We start from the raw sequence: 17,277 nt of genomic DNA on the forward strand, positions 1-17,277 counted from the left end.
TACTTCCACACAGAAAGACCAGAATAATGTTTGACCACTTATCTGTGTATCATGGTCAAGACGACTTGACACAGAAAATTAACTATCACAGTTAATATTGAATACTATAAGTATATAACATGGATTCCAGTCTAACTTAGTTTAAAATAAGTGTTGAAGAAAATGTTTTACTTCTCCCACCCTCAGGCCTTATTTTTATCCCACAGGTCAGTTTTTCATCTAGAAAATTAATATTTTGAGTACATGATTTATAATATATCTTATAAAAATTATACTCTATTTATATTGGATCCTGAATTAAATCTAATTAGAGTTTAATTTAACCCAATTGTAGCAAAGAAATATTTTAAAAGTTAATTCATTTACTAAACATTGAAAGAATAAATTAATTTAGTCTTTCTTTTCTTAGGTGGTATTTCAATCATTACCTTACTCTACACTATGAATTCAAATTAAATCCCTGAGATTTCAGATCCTAACAGTGGAAATTGCAAGACTATTTTGGCTGTTCATTTTCAGTTTACTTTTATTTGGTGGCCAACATAATTAATTCCACGGATTTTCCCAGATTTTAAATGTCTTTGATTTTTATTTTAATCAATTGACAAATGTGTTAATAAGCTAAACAACAAATATTTACCATGCATAAGATATTTAGCAAAAATAAATAAATAAAACCTCTCCCATTCCTTTATCTGAGGGAAAAATCTGGCTTCACATCCCAAAGGGTTACTTTTAATTACTTTAGATCAAGTAATATTTTACTAAAAAGAAAGGGCATAAAATATCATCTGTATTAAATAAATAACTCTAAAATTTTCCAAACAACGGAACTATGAAATGCTATGCATAATAAATACTCATTTGTATGATGCAATATTAATAAAAGCACAAACATTTTCATGATTAAAATCAGGTCAGATTCCAGAGCAACTTTGAAAAGTGGTAAATTAAATATTTACTTTTCGATTAATCTATCTTACGCAAATCTATAATGTTATGAACAACACAGCAGTGCATGGTAATGGAACAAGAGAAAGGCTAAGAAGTTCTGTCCTGGATCCTTTACTCAGTAGTGACACGATCCTGTGCTGCTTATTTACTTATTCTGGGCCCTAGAATAGGGTGAGTTTTCAGGCTATACGCTGGGGATAAAGGTGACCTCATTAATGGAAGTAAAATACTCATCTGACACACCAAGGGTTCTAAGCCATTTTGATACAAGGAACAGGTCATTATGACGGACATTTAGGGCAAGATAGGGTGATGGTAAATTATATTTTTAGGAAATGAAAATTGTGAATGAAAGTTTATGTTAAATGTAATTTAATATCCAAATATATTTGAAATTCATCAGCCTCATGTCTATTAGAGAATTTCACAAATATCAGTAAGTTACTAAGAATATTAATTTGATCTGTAGAGTTTCAGTTCTTTTGAATACCTTTTATTTTACTGAGTCACATAGCATTGTACTTTGGAGGGAGGGAGGGAGAGAGAGAGAGAGGGAGGGAGAGAGAGAGAAAGAGAGAGAGAACAAACTCTAGGTGATTTATGTATCATATATGAGAATTTAAAAATACTTTTTTCCTTTCACTTAAGATATCTAAGTTGTGGGCCAGGGATTTACCTCAGTGGTTCTGCTGTCTGCCTCATAAGCACAAGGTCCCCAGTTTAATCCCCAGTACCAAAATACAAAAAACAAAAAACAAAAAACAAAAAGTTGCTTGTTTCCATATCCAAAACAATCAGCAATTCTATCTTTTTTCTAGCTATATAATCTCTTTTAGGGATGATTTGTCATTTGTTCATTGATACACTGATTTTGTTCATTCACTCGTTCAATAAACATTTACCCCCATCATTAAAGGTGTTCCTAGAAGTACGCAAGATTCTTCATCTTTTCTATCCATCTTTTATTTCTGTCTTCCTTTTCATCATCCAGCTTCTTCCCTGCTGTCAGTCATAGCCTCTTAAAATGGTTCACCCGCACTGTACCCTAGGAATCTATCTAACAGCCTTCTGAAAAACAGATCTAACATGGCACTCAGGGTCCTGCCATCTGACTCATTTTGCCTGATTCTTTGCTTCTTGTAAGTCTGGACAGGTAGTTCCTGTTCCAAACATGTGCAAAAAACTCTCATCCTCCTAGCTCCTTGCCTTCACTCCTTTTACGCTTTGCTTTCCTACATGACCCCAGGGAAATGCCTTTCCTCCTGGATGCCCCAGATTTCTTTATTCTTTTATTATTTTTTGTATTAGACTGAAAGTATTTTTTTTCTTTCTTCTTTGACCCTATCATTTCTTCTTATGCAATTGTATTCAATACCAAAACTCAAAATACAATAATTAATTCAGTGATCCTATTTCATAGCTAGCTTTCTGAACTTTTCTTTCACATCTACTCTTCTTTTATTGTTTTCCACCAGAGGCAATTCTTACAAGAGAAAATGTACATGACACTTGACAGGTTCACAAAGATTTGGAAATACTTGGACCTTACCTTTAGGGGAATTTACACTCCAGCAAATGAGAGAGATATTAAACAAAGGAACAGCCACCAATTTCTTTGATTAAAATTATATATCATTTATTCTTGACCTTCTTTACTCATTTGTGAGCAAAGGAAAGATCAGTTTATTCATATCTACATGCATGTGTACACATATCTACATAGTGACTCCAGTAACTGGTGCTCCTGGGGCTCTCTCTGGTGCTGGTGGTGGTAATGCTGATGTCTGGAGGCTGGCTGGTTGGCAGTTACATTTCAGTCAACAGTCTGCAGTGGGCCCAGAGGAGCTCAGAGCAGCTCTGGTTAATGACTTCCTCCTTTCCCTCTACCACGTTTGGCAACCTGTTGTGTCAGGGGGCAGCTGTGTGACAGGGAGCAGCTGACGATTTAGGACACTCTTTAACTCTGATTTTCATAATGAAAACTTCTAGCTCCTCTAATACTTCCTAGAAAAAAAGGAGAACTGTTTGCAAATGGTGACGATCACTTTTTATGATTCTGCCCAGACTCCAGTTGAATAAGGACACATTTGCAGGATTGACTCAAAAACTCCAACTGACAGACAGTATATGACTTTCTCCTTTGTTGAGGAGAACTTCAGACTCATGTCCTGTGAAGAGAAAGACGAGCGAGCAGGAAATGTGCCACATTCTGACTCCACAGATGCTCTCCCAAACTCTGTTCCTCATTCTGTGTCTGGCTACAGTGAACTTCTCTCAGGCCCCGGAGGACAGTTCTCCCTTCTGCCATAGGACTTCAATAGATGCTATGACTTTGCCTCAAATTTGCTTCTTTATAACTCCTCCTCCCTTCTTAATCCCTTAGTTACCCTTCAGCTTTTAATGTAAAAACCATTTCTTGGGGCAACTTATGACACTTTTATATGACTTTATAGCAACTCATTCGCTGTTCCTTGTGACACCAATCTACATAACAACTGCATTATCTTTATCTATGAGATTCAGAGGAGTCTGTGTTCTGCACTCACACTTGACATTTGCAGTTGTTGAGATTCCCCAGCAATAGGAAGTAGACAAATAGTAGAAATAGTAGACAAAGCAACTGTAGGTATATGGTCATAAAAGTAAACAGGACTTCCTATTTGCTCAAAATTGAGTTAAGAACTTCAATAATATATGCTACATATAATTTTGAGGGGTGAGACACAATGATTCTGATCATCAAATATCAGTCCCTGTTAACAGCATCTGGCCTACAGTAGACAATAAGTATTTGCTGAGTAGATAAGTGAATATTAGCCTTAAGAAAATTTGAGTGCATTAGAGAAATATGGCAGCTTTATTTTCAAAAGCAAATTTATATGCAAAAGCATTGTGGATCAAGTTCCTCAGAGCTGCAGTGAGCAGTTTCTTTTTTGTCAGGAGAATATTTAATTGCATTCATGTCATTCTTGTACCCTGTAAAGCACAGTTCTGATGAATTATGATATGGTGATTAGAAAGAAGAAAATAAAGTCCAAAGAACAGAATGAAAAACAAGTCAGGTGCTCTGGTGAAAATCCTGCTCCATGCGTGTTTGTTTTTAACATTAAAAAATAGCTTTGGTTACTGTCTCTGGCATGGTTTTGATTTTCACCTTAAGCAGGCTTAGATGTTTGAAACAATGTCAGGTTTTTAACAAAGATGGAGTCAGAAACTGCTAATATAGAGACAATTGAATGATGAACCATTGATTCAAACCTGAGCTTAAGAATCTACTCCAAGATTATGTAAAAATATGTATCTCTAAATGGGCTACCTATACTAAATTAGAAAGAATAAAGTCCTGGAGAAAGGCATACATTGAGATAAAACAAACACCTGTCCTCCTATTCTCTTTAGGCTCACTGCAAATAGTGCCAACGTGAAGTCTCCATAAATCGCTGCTAATTCTGAACTTATTATGTTTGGGAACATTGCCATTTCATCCCAACCTTGTCCTGAGTACACAGAAGTACAGCAAAGTCGAAGAGTTCTAACCTTGAAACTAAGAAAGCTGTCACTTGCTCCTGTCCTGTCTGTCTCTCAGCCTGACTTCAGACAGGTCCAGAATTGAGCACTACCATCAAATAAAACCCGTGTTGCTGTATAGACATCTACAAGAGGTATTACACAACATTTTTAGATCTTTTAATCAATATTCAACTGAGATTGTTTCTTGTTTGTAGGTTGTCAGTCTCTTAATAAGCATTATAAGTATGCTAAAATCATGGTTATCTCTTTTTGCCAGAACAAATCTAGCTCCTTTCTAGTTTGTTTTATTTTTTTCAGTGATGATCAGTTGTCAAACAACCTGTAGTTCCTTGACTGAACAAATTTTTCCTTTGGAAAAAAAAAGCCTATTTAATTTAATTTATTTGTTTGTTTGTTTTTGCAGTGCTAGGGATTGAGTCCAAGGCCCGGTGAATGCTAGGTGAGTACTGTGCCACCAAGCTAAACCTCACTGACCCACTTTAATCGATAGTGTGCACAGAAATCTCAGACAGCAGGGGTGCAACTTAAAGGATGAGACTCCCTTTATTGGGGGCCAAGGTATGATCTCTGTTTAGAGGGTTCAGTCTGGGGAGCAGGGGATGCAGATGTAGGGCAAGGGCTGCTGTGAATGGTGGGTGTGAAGACACAGAAGCAGGCAAGTGCCAGGGCTGGGGTGTCAGTGTCTAGAGCAGGGTTCAGAATATGTGTATATCTGTGGGAACAGTTATATTTTAAAGCATCTGCTACTATATAGAGTTAGTCTCTGAGTAATAACATGAATTAAATCTAGGCATTGTGTGGACATGTCAATAGATAGAAATCTTTTAACATGAAGCAGCTGAATGCATGCACAGATAAGTAGAGCATTCTAACCTACCTGATCTTACCCCAGTAGACACAAGTAAGAACCTGTCTTTTCAATTTCCTTTTTCCATCCCTGGGAATTGGAAGGTCATAAGATGGCAACTGGTAGGGGAACATGGCCCTCACCCTAGGGAAACCGAGGTCTTTTTTCTCCTACCCTCTGTGGCTCTCCTGTTAGTGAGTACACAGGCTCGCAATCACACCTCTCTGCCCAACACACTCATGCATACACATTTATCAAAGTGGACCTGGAAAATTCAAAGAGAATAGGAAAAGTTTTTACCTGGTAAAATTTGGGAAAGGAGTATCCTTTAGAATTTCTCGAGAGTAGGAGTAACATTCTTTTTTAAAAAAGATGTTTTCAGCAGATGGACATGGCAGTGAAAGCTCTATTTTGCTTGCCAGATTAATTCATTAGGCCAGACAGAGTTTATTGGTGTTCTGCTATGTAGTGAACAGAAAATGGGAACAGGGAGATTTATGAAGAAGCTGCTGCAGTGAAGCTAGTGTGAATGAAGAAGGGCCGTTGTGCCTTGTTGATCTGATGTAGAGACTGAGGGGCACTGAAGGCCAGGAGGAGGTGGAAACCTTCTAAGATGGAGAGAAAAAAGGAGCAGTGATTGTCTTTAGGCATCTTGGTTTGTGCCAATACCAGTTACTCAGCTGGGGATGTGTGGGCAACTGGAGAGGGGCCTAAAACTCAGGAAAGGGGAGGCAGAAAAGCAAGGGTTTAAAATACAGAACTGTGAAATATTTTTTTAACATTTCCATCACTTTATCAAGCTCAAGACCTCATTGCCTTTTATGATTCGTACCTTTCCATCCATGATCAATTAGATAGGAAGCACTTGAAACTTTCATCATTCTAGTAACCAATTATCTCATTATCGGATTACAGCAATACTTTGGAATTTTTCCCTTAATTTCAGTCTTTTCCTCGCTCCACTACATCACATGTGACTTTTAAAGCTTTGTCTTTCCAAGCATGATTCTGGCTACAAATTACAACACCGACCTTTTAAGGGTGGCTTTTCAGCTACTACTTTTTATAGCCAAATTGCTTATTATTCTCCTCCATAAGCATGACAACCTTGTCTACTTATTGATTATCACAGATACTTGATGCTCTCCCCTCTGTGCACTTCTTCTGATCCTCTATGCCTTTACTGAGTCAGCTGCCCACATCCCAAATGTAAGCCAAATCTTGGATGCATCACAATTTCACCAAAGGGAGATATCCCTTATCTCATTTTCCTCAACATTGTGCCTAGATATCTTATGCCACTAATCCTATTTCATTTTAGATTATAGTTATTTATCATGCTCCTTATCTTCCTTTGTAAAAACTTAAATTATTTGAAGGCAAATATGGTTCTGGTAGAATTATGAAATTTTCTGACACCTATTAATATGTTTGATATATGGCAGTATCAATACTGTAGTTATTAAAATAAATATGCTTTCTCCTAATTGTGTTAGATTTCAAATATTTTGTTCTTTTATTATAGGCAAGAGGAACATGGTTGCTAAACTTAAACAAAAAGAATTCATTACAAGGCTGTAATATAGCTCAAAATAATAAAGTTCAAGTTGAGGAATTACATTTCAAAAAGTAGAGAAAATGAAAGGTCCTACAAATTTAGGGAAATATTAGGGATCAGTGGTAAATTATCTCTACTACTCTTATTAATATTTCAAACCTCTTACTTCATTCTCTTTCTCTTGTACCTGTCTGATGAAACATTCACCAAACTTCCCAACTTACATGATCTTTTATTTTTTAACATGTCTTTTAAATTTACATTTGAAGTATTACAATCAGAGTTTTATTCAGACTCCAGTCTCAACTCAACATTGGTGATTTTTCCAGTTCCCTGTCAACTCTTGCTTCTCGAGGTAGATGGAGTTCTTGACTATTTTGGATCCCACTCCTCCTTGCTGTGTCTGGTCCTCACCATGTGACTTTATCACTAATTTAACAGAGAAAACGAATTTGAGAAAGAATCTTCTTGATCTTCCTGCGGCATAGTCTGCTTAATGTGTGAACCTCCTGTCCTCTCCAGGTAAAGAGCCGTCCCTCCCCTTGCATGGGCACCTCCCCCTCAGGGCTCAGGCGTGGTCTCTAGCTTCACTAATTACTCATTCTCTCCTTTTGTCAATTTCTTCTTTCAATAAGGACTTCATGAAAAAATGCGCAACATCTCTGGCCATTAGAGGAATGTAATTGTAAACAACACTGCGATTCTATTTTAAATAAAATAATAACAGGGCCGGGGAGGGGATTTAGCTCAGTGGTTCCGCCGCCTGCCCTGCAAGCGCAAGGACCTGAGTTTGACCCCAGTATCAATAATAATAATAATAATAATAATAATAATAATGATAACAACAACAACAACAAATGCTGGTGAGGCTGCGGGGGTGGGGTGGGGGGAGGAACTCTTCTAAATTGTTGCTGGGAGTGTAAACTAGTACAACCACTGTGGAAATCAATGTGGAGATTCTTAAAAAAAAACTAAAACAAGAAATTCCTTTTGACCCAGCTATTCTCCTTCTAGATACTTTCTTGAAAGAGTTAAAGGCATCAGCATATTATGGGGATACATGCATATCCATATTTGTAGCAGTACAATTCATAGTATCTAAATCTTGGAAACAATCTTTGGCCATCAACCCAGAGGAACAGATAAAGAAAATGTAGTATTTATACACAATGCAGAACTACACTGCCATAAAAAGGATAAACTCGAGTCTTTTGTAACAAAATGAGTACGCTTTGATACCATAATGTTAAGTGAAATAAATCAGATGCACAAGCTTAAATATCCTGTGGTTTCTCTTATATGAGAAATCCTAAATATAAATAAAGAGCAAAATAAAAGATGTATAATAGGAAATAGGGAGATAGAAGCTTTGCAAATGGAAAGAGGATGAAGAGATGGAGCTAACATGGAGGAGAGATAGGGAAGGAGTTGAAAAAAAGAACTGAGATGTTTTATTTACATGTACTAAGTCCCCACAAGGAATGTGATCATTATATACAGCAAACGTAGTAATAAAAAAAAATCGAAAAAATGTTAGGACTCAGATGCCAGGAAGCCTCTTGCTTAAAAACAAAACTGAGATGATACAGACAGCTAGACCTCCCTCATGCTAGCCCTTCATGCTTTCCAACTACCCTTCACATTTCTCATGTCGCTCACAGCTAAGCACATGGAAAGAATGGCCTACAGTACTTTCTTCAATATTCTCATTGCCAGTGAATCCTCAACCTAGATCCTGGCTTTCCCTCACATTACCCTAAAGAAGATGCTCTTGAAAGATTTCAAAACAAAATGAAATGCACAGGGAGCAAACTCCTATTCTTATTTGACTAACCCTTCAGCAACTGACACTGGACAGTGTCATCTTTTCTTGGCTTCTGTAGCACAATGCTTTACTTTCCTGGTGCTCTGCTTCTCTCCCTTCCTCAATCTCTGTTTTCCTCCCTCCTCTCCATTCCTTCCTTCCTTCCTTCACTTATATTGTTTCTACCGATTTCTTTTTTCTTTTCTTTTCTTTTTTTTTGGTACCGGGGATTGAACTCCGGTCCTTGAGCTTGGAGCAGCAGCTGCAGCAGGCGGCAAAACCACTGAGCTAAATCCCCAGCCCCATTTCTACCAATTTCTTAAGTGTTACTCTCCTCTTAAGTATGCCTTCAGCCATTTTTTTTCCTTCCAATAATGTACAAACCTGCAGGTCTTTGTTTAAATCCCTGAAGTTTCTCTAGAGGTGAATCTTTCAAGAACCTGATGCAGTATGTGTGTGTATGCATATGAGCATGTTTTGCTAATAAGTTTAGAGCCTATATTCTTTGAGCCAGGCAAGGAAGGAGGCTGGGATAAGGAGGGGTTGACTACTTTTCTGCCTGCAACTATTCACTTAATTCCCCTATTTTCAGTCTGATTCCTTATCGTTGCCACTGACAGGCCTAATGTATCCAAATCTACATCCTCTCCAGTTCAGTTTTTCTCAAGAATGAATCTCCTACTTCCTTTATGAGTGGGCAGAGGGAACTTGCCTTGCTGCTTTAGTTCAAGTGGGTTTTCTAATAACCTTTAAAGAGAGAGTGAGCATTATTTTTAAAATCACATCAACTGTGTACATGAAGTCACTCATTAGGATGAGAAATTAAATTTTAAAAATTTGGAAAAACAAAATCATCTCATGAACTAATTAGTGACTATGTAAAAGAGAAGTCTTGGAGTCTTTAATTGCTTTATGTCTAGGAGTAGTTGCCAAAAGATGTTGCCACATTATTATGAAACTATTTTAGCTTAATAGTATATAAAGTTCACTGACTAAATTAAATATTAAATTACCTGGTTTACCTTGTAACCTTAAAACAACCTTAGTTTCAAACTGTGTTATCGGAGAATATATTTCTGCAATTTTAATATATTAACTAAGAATTTTCCTAAAGTGTGCATTTCTTACTTTGTACAGTTCACTTAACACCTATTTCTACATCATTCTCCCCCTACATTCCCTTTTCTGTATTCTCTAATGAGAATAACCCTTTCTCCATTACCTACAGAAAAGTAAATTGCATTTTAATCAAAGTCATACTTTTCAGAAGGTCACCAAGCCGAGGATGTTAGCAACACCACACTGAGACTTTCTGTGGGTTTCTTTTTATATAAAAAGACAGAGATGCTTTTAGGTTGTGATGTCTTTGTGAATGTTGTCTATTTGGTTCTTTGTCACTTTTAATTAAGGCATATTTGCTAAAGACCTCTGCAGTAAGCTATTGCCCCCAATTTTAACACAGCTGTACACTAAAAAGTACAAAAGTAGAGCTTATAATCAATAAATATGCAGTTGCCTTGAGGTATTCTCATTTAAAAACATTGTGCTGGATTTTATAGATAAGTAATCTTAGAATTAAATACAGATATTTTTTTCTTTTAAAAATGAGGTGTCAGTAAGTTGCGAAAGGCTTCTCCCATGATTTCTCTTGCATTTGCTTGTCTCCGTCTCTCTTCAAAGTGGTGTGAGGGATGACTGATGTTCAGCTGTAGAGTAGAAATATTAGTTATTTGAGTGATGTGGTTTGTACTAATTCAACTTCTTCCTGCTCTCTGTTCATCACAAACAAGTGAGGAAAGGGGAGCAGATTGGAGGGAGATAGGGATCACACCTATGGGAACCCATAGGCCTCAGTAGGGCTTTCCACAACTTATTTTAGGAGTAATAGTCATTGGTATAGTCATCTTAATATATTCAGTTAATTAACAGATTAGAGAAAAGCTAATACACAAATAGAAGTTCTAGATCTGGAAGACAAGAGACAATTAGGATAATAATACAATCACTAATAATTAAATTTGCATTTTCAGAAACAACTGTGAAGATATTTCACGAACATGGGCACTGGAATCTACTTTGTCATCTTGAATGAGACACTTCTTTGTATTTTGGTTTCTTGACCTGCAAATTTAGGTTAATAATAGAAGCTATTTTACTACTCTGTGACAAGGATTAAGTGAGTTATTATATTTTAAATATTTAAAATAAACATAAGATCTATATAACTCTTATATCATATTGTTGTAAGAAGAGTATTTGGACAAAAAGAAATGTATTAGAATTTAAAATATGATTGTTAAAACTAAAAAGGAAAGAAATGAGTTAAATATATCAACAGACTGCTGAAAACTGAATCTGGAAGACAAGTAATGAACACTGCTCAGAATGTAGAGACAAAACAGACATACTAAAATTATTAAAGTAAGTGATATGCAGGAATTGATTCAGATATCACCAACTGCTTAAAGGAGATAAAAGAGCCTGTTAGCAAAAAAGTGGGGAAAAATAATATTTTAAATAAAGATAAGGAAAATAGTGCATAGCTAGATATAGCTCACCAAATAGTGGGGAGGACACATGAATGATGTCAAAACATAGGTAGTTACTGGAAAATTGTTTTAAAAAACACCAGGAAAAAAGTGGGTATAAAAACCTTGAAAGCATTCAAAGATGAAATGGAGTTCCCCTCTGTCAGCGCTCAACTCTGAACTCTTAACTGAATGTGTGGGCCAACCATTATCTTGAAAAGGTAATAGCTCAAAGTTAATTATTGTTGTCCTGAAATGAAGACAAATATTTGTATGAAGGTAGTCTCATAAAATAAAACAATAAACACATTAAATACATTCCATACAAATTTGGGTCAAAGAAAATTTTCAAAAATTAATAAAAAGTAGATAAAATGCATTCATCCACTCTCCAAAATGTAGAATGTTCACTTTTAATCGGTGGGGGGTGTTTTAATATGAGAGTACATTTATTTCTTTTGTCCTGTTCAGTCTAGTTAGTTCTTGAGTGAATAAACTTTATACCATGTGTTTAAAATAATATTGCATGGGTTTATATTTGTAGAATTAACATCTAGATAAAACATGTAAGATTAATTATTGTTGTAGAGCAGTAATGATGTCTACAATATAAAAAGAATAGAAATCTGGAGGTGGAGAGAGATAAAGGAGGTGGAAGCAGTGCAAAAGTACTGAAATTTTCATCTCTTGCAATAGAGAATCAAGAAGTATTTCTAAAGTTGATTAAATTAGCATTGAAGTATATTATTATTTAAACTAATAAAAACTGTTAAATGTGGCTCCAGCTTGGTTATATAACGGGATTGAGAAAGGATTTTTTTTTTTTGATTTAGACATTTCTGTTTTTATCTTGCACACATCTTTTTTTTCTTTTTGCTCTTTTTTTATTGGGTACATAGATTACAGCAGTCTGTGTCAGTTTTGTAGATTCGGGCACACACATAACATACTGCGATCATTTTCATCCCCTACCTCCCTTGACCCACTTTGCACCCTAGCTTTACATTTGGGGAAATTTAATATGTTTACTCATTCCTATCCCCCATTATCCTCTCTTATACCCCTCCTGCTCCATCTCATTCCCTTCCTCTTGACTAATAACAGTCTTTCTTGTCATCATTGTGAAGTACAGCTTGTTCTCCCTAATATGTGGAATCTTGGACATTTCTTTACTATGTTAATTTTTTTAAACTGTTAGCAAGAATAACTTTAATTTATAAAACTCTCTCTTTTTTTTTTTTTTGTGCTGGGGATCGAACTCGGATCCTTGAGCTTGTCCAGCAGGCGGCGAAACCACTGAGCTATATCCCCAGCCCCAAAACTCTTTTAATATAGAAAGTCATAACTATAGATAGAGGCTTGAGTATGTAATACATAGCATTTGACCATGTAGGAAGACTATGCAGCCATAGGAAAGAATCAAATAAATCTGTATAGACATTTAGGAAACCATGTCCAGAATGTAGTTCTAAATGTAAAAATGAAAAGAACTGCACAGTAAAATTCTTTGGTACATAAAAAAGTTATATGTTTGAAAATATCTATCAATAGGAAGATCTTTAAAAATTATTATTTTCATAAGAAAAGGCATACTACTTGGCCAACAAAAGGAACCACCACCTGCTAATGCATGTTCAGCATGGAGTAAACCCATAAACAATATTGAGCAAAGGAAACCACAACAAAATGCATATAAAGCTTTTTGTAAAAAAGGCAAAATTAATTTATGGCACTTGAAATCAGAGTTTTGGTGACATTAAAGAGAGGAGCTGAGAAAATTTTGCAGGTGATTGTTAGATTCTATATCTTCACTGGGGTGATGGTTATTTACATGCCTAAATTTGTTAAAGCTGATTAAATCATACACTTAAAATGGAAAAGTGTGTGTGTTTTATTGTATGTAAACTATACATCAATTTATAAAAACTATATGAGTGTTGAGATGCATGTGTGTGTGTGTGTGTGTGTGTGTGTGTGTGTGTGTATAAATGCTGATGTATGCACAGTACTGGGAAAGACTACATCTAATTCCTTAGTTTGTACAGGAAACTCTATTACATCCTCTATTTAATTTTTATGAACACATTATTCTCAAAATGAAACTAACAAATTAAGAATGCAATCTGAATCATAAAATGCACTGATTTTGAATGCTTTAAGGCAGAGCTGTTGCCTACAAACATTGCCTTTCTGCCTTCACAGCTCCAGAACGATGCTGTTTCCACTGTGCCCAGTGCTTAGCTTTGTTCTCTGCAGGGGGTGAAGGAAGCCGTGAAGTACAGAGCAGCTACTGAGCTGGATGGAAATTGTTCAGAATTTGGGTAGACAGAAGAGAAAGAAAACAGCTCATGAGGGGAGTGGGTAAGAAAACCAATCCTGGATTTCAGCAGAAGTGTATACTGCATGATGCACAGAAAGGAAAACTTTCTTCTGTTTAGAGTCTTGTCTGCTCCCTGTGTTTCAACAACTTTTTATGTGCCTTGGGTCCTTTTGAAGATTGCATATTGGGCATATATGTAAAGTAGCAGTAAATCGATGCTTTTGCAGAAGAATCAAAACCAAAAACATTGGATGCAACCATGAGACCTGTCAGTCAGCTGTTTTGCAAAAGCAACGCCAAAGGACTCTTAATGACTGTTTTCCTCTGGACCTTCCTGCTGTCACCAGCTTTTAACTCACAGTTCCTTTGGGTTGTTTTCCTTTTTCATTCTTCCAATGAATACAAAATATCGGTAGCAACTACTAGTTTGTAATCTCAAAATTTCAGTTACCTGCACTGGTATTCTGACCTTCTGACACTTCTAAATCCCAGGAGTTTTCGAACTCATTCATTAGTTCTTCAAATTTCTAACACAGACATAACTTGTAGAGAGACATTTACTTTGCATAAGAGGATTAATCTTTGTATGATAACTTCTGCTATTTAATTCTTGTTTTTTCAGTTATTGGCTTTTAGTTTCATTGTTTTTATTATTCAGGTTTTAACCATTGAGATTACAATATTTTTTGCCCTATCAAATTAGATTCAAATTTTCTGTAACTCCATGAAATATATATATGTATGCATAACTTACTACTGATAAAATCAGCATGTGCAATGCAATGGGTACATAGTTTTTGAGCAAGATACTGGATATTGTGCACAGTTTCTCCCATTTTGCAAATAGCCTGAAATAATCCCAGAGAAGACAATGACCTTTAAGAGTTACAGTTTTGATGTATGTTTAGCCCAGAGGCAAAATAAATCATGTGTTACTGTTTTCTTCTATTTACCTATGGATTTAAGTGATCTAACAACTTATAAATAATAATAAAGCATAGTTCCTTTATTTTGACTTCCCATACTTTATGTCCTATTACAATGACTTGATTTTTAAAATGTAAGAACAAATACTTTATTTGTGAATCTTTCAATGTTGACTTACATATGCTGTTAGTGGTTTGAATATGCATTTTCAGCTTGTGGTAGTACAATGCTGTGTGATGACAAAGCTTTTCTCTCTTTCTCTTGGGCACACCAGAAGACACTTCCCAGACCAAGTGTGTTTAGATGGACTGCAGGCCTAGTACTGGGCAGTAGGATGTGAAAGGAAGAGATGTAAACAGTTATTTTTCTAATAGGTCCTCATGATGTTTCTCAGTCTTACTCATCCACAGGATCAGGAGCAAGGACTCTGAGAGGAGAAACAAATAAGGAGTCTAGATCTTTGAGTCATTTCTGAGAATCAGTGACCTTGATGATGGTTTGACAAATACTGTACTGAAAGCAGGAGATAGACCTTTACTGTGTTAAGAAACAGAGTTTTTGCAGTTTATATGCCACTTTAGCATTGCCTATGCCACTAATGTCTCAGTGATGGTAGTTGTGACTTTGATTTTAGCAATCTCCACAAAAAGCAATCAGTTATTACCCTAAGTAACAATCAGAGAGAGATCATCCAAGGAATAATGATATTTATTTAGGAATAGCAGAAGAATGCAATAAGAATATGCATGCCATGGCAAAGCATGGGCATATTCAAAGAGGTTGAAACAAAGAAAATTTTTTTACAGATAAAAGGGAGAAATAATGTAAGCTACTTGGATACAAAGTTGGTCTTTGATGCCCAAGGCAAGAATTGATAGCTCATTGATAGAGGCGCTATTGCTGGGCAAATATTCTGTCTAGAGCAGCAGTGCCCAACTTTTTTGGCACCAGTGACCAGTTTTATATGAGACTTTTTTTTCAACTGATGGTGGGGAGGATTGGAGTGATTTGGGAATGAATTAAAGGAGCTTGCAACCTAGATCACATACATGCACAATTTACAGTAGGGTTTGTGCTCCTATGAGAATCTAATGCTGCTGTTGATCTGACATGAGACAGAGCTCTGGCAGTAATGTCTACAATGGAGATTGTAAATGGAGATGAAGCTTCATTCTCTAGCCTGCCCTCACCTCCTGCTGTGCAGCCTAGTTTCTAACAGACTATGGAGTGGTGAGTAGTCCAGGGCTTGGGGGACCTCTGGTCTACCTCATCTTGTTTCAGTCTTAAAGAATGTTAAAGTAAGGGCTGGCAATGTAGCTCAGTGGTACAGCACCTGCCTGGCAAGTGTGAGACCCTGAATTCGATTTCTGGTACCAGAAAAATAATGTTAAAGATAAACTTTATTACAGAAACCTGGTCATTTGCATAAGATGTGTAAAGCTGGTATGTATAGAATGAGATGAAATTTCTTATAGAATTTTAGAAAGTTTTTGAAGAAGTACTTATTTCACATAAACAGGAACAAGCCCTCCCCTTTCATTACTTCCCAACTCCTGTTTTGTTTGGGTCCAACAAGCATGATTTTTATCTTGCTACCCTCAACTTTAACAGAATATTCTTTTGCAGTCAGGTCGGATCAAATATTGTGCAGAATTTTGTCAAAATAGCTTCAAGTTTCAAAAGTATTCTTGGAGTCACAGCTGGACATTTTATCTTGATGAACTAGAAAATAAAAATTTTTTTTCTTGTCTGAATTGTTAAAAACTCTTAGTTGGGCTATTTTATACTAGAAAGGTGAGAGGAGCTTATCAGGTGATGCCTGACGAGTTGTCACAGGGTGCCAATCACCTGACTGAGGATAAAAGAATAATATACATAAAACAAATGATAGCTTATTACTGATATTAGCTCTCTCCTGGCTAAGACCATCTGATCTGCGACCTTCCCTGGCTAAGACCATGATCTTCTTCGGACTTCTCAGCATTTATTGTTTACACAACATAGCAGAAGGCGTAAAAAGCTAGATGTAAGGAATAGCAGGTCTTAAGGCAATAATGAGCCAGGCTTGTAGAAGGGGAGTAACTATGTGTTTTTGTGAAGCACAGGTCATAGTTAACAAGCCACCTATGTTATCTTGCAGGTAGTAGCTAATGAGCCACCTGCATTATCTTTAGCTAACATTTGATTTTTAAGAATGGCTGCACAGAGTCATAATTCTTCAGCTGCAGTGTCATCTTGCTATTAGAGACATCAGAATTTCATCATTCATTGAGATCTCAATTGTGACCATTGGCATAGGGAATTCTGTCTCCATATGCCTGCTGAAGGCTCTGCAAGTCACATGTAGGCCTTGGATTGACTCACAATTTTAATCAGTAGCCAAATTATAAGCCAATTCAATAATATTTAAAGCCTGCTCAGTGTGGTCTCAAGTTGGTCTCCCGCAGGAGCTCTCCGATATTTTGGGGAGCGTGTTGGTCTCATAGCAGTGTCCCATGAAAGAAGGAAGAAAGAAAGGTAGATAAATACAAAAAGAAAGAATACCAGATGAGAGAAAAAATTTATATCAATAGAAAAAAAAAACCATGACTTTAACTCAGGTAAGATGTGATTTTCTGCTTGACAGACTTTGAATTGGGCCACAGCTCTCTCTGAGTCTATAGCAATATTTGGTCTTTGGATGGACCTGGGACATTAGTTCCAAAGGTTATTGAAATAATTGTGTGAGCCAGTTCATTATAATAAAACTTATTATTGGTTCTCTTTTTCTAGAGAACCCTGACCAATATAGAACATAAAAATATTTAT

At 36.2% G+C, this 17,277-nt stretch overlaps 1 long non-coding RNA gene across 2 annotated transcripts in view; it reads left to right on the forward strand.

Moving 5' to 3' along the window:
* Positions 1-16,292, forward strand: part of LOC110347816 (uncharacterized) — an 82,610-nt gene extending 66,318 nt beyond the window's left edge. Inside the window, exons 4-8 of one of the 2 annotated variants that reach the window (XR_002392665.2) lie at positions 4,354-4,616; positions 4,889-4,924; positions 7,332-7,412; positions 10,725-10,870; positions 13,425-16,205. This is a non-coding gene — a long non-coding RNA (uncharacterized LOC110347816). Of the gene's footprint in view, positions 1-4,353; positions 4,617-4,888; positions 4,925-7,331; positions 7,413-10,724; positions 10,871-13,424 lie in introns of both variants that reach the window. The other variant, XR_002392666.2, reaches the window with a different exon arrangement.
* Positions 16,293-17,277: the final 985 nt, after the last annotated feature.

This window comes from Heterocephalus glaber, unplaced genomic scaffold (genome assembly GCF_053883595.1).
Source record: "Heterocephalus glaber isolate CG9 unplaced genomic scaffold, H.glaber_assembly_v1.0 deba00001504, whole genome shotgun sequence".
In the NCBI taxonomy this organism is placed as follows: Eukaryota; Metazoa; Chordata; class Mammalia; order Rodentia; family Bathyergidae; genus Heterocephalus; species Heterocephalus glaber.